Source organism: Octopus bimaculoides, chromosome 7, assembly GCF_001194135.2.
Source record: "Octopus bimaculoides isolate UCB-OBI-ISO-001 chromosome 7, ASM119413v2, whole genome shotgun sequence".
In the NCBI taxonomy this organism is placed as follows: domain Eukaryota; kingdom Metazoa; phylum Mollusca; class Cephalopoda; order Octopoda; family Octopodidae; genus Octopus; species Octopus bimaculoides.
In genome coordinates, this window is record NC_068987.1 from 80,023,848 (window position 1) to 80,024,340 (window position 493).

The window sequence follows — 493 nt, forward strand, 5'->3', positions numbered from 1 at the left end:
ACCACCAATACTACTACCACCACCACCAATACTACTACCACCACCACCACCACCAATACTACTACCACCACCACCAATACTACTACCACCACCACCACTACTACTACTACTACTACTACTACTACTACTACTACTACTACTACTACCACCACCACCAACACTACTACTACTACTACCACCACCAACAACACTACTACTACTACTACTTGTCATACTATGAGTCTCTTCTTCCTTTCTCTCATCCTCCTTCTCTATGCGTGTGCCTGTGTGCGTCTCTCTGTCTCTCTGTCTCTCTCCCTCTCCGTCTCTCTTAGATTCGAACAATTGTGACAAAGCCGAACAAAGTCATGTTTTATTTCTCTTCACGCGATTATATTTGTTGGTCAGGGAGGGTCAACATGCTAAGCGAACGAGTCATGTTTCCGTCCTTCTGTGTGGCGCCAGGGTGCCAGGAATCTAGGGTCGAAGCTTTACACTGGTAGACCCGATAAGA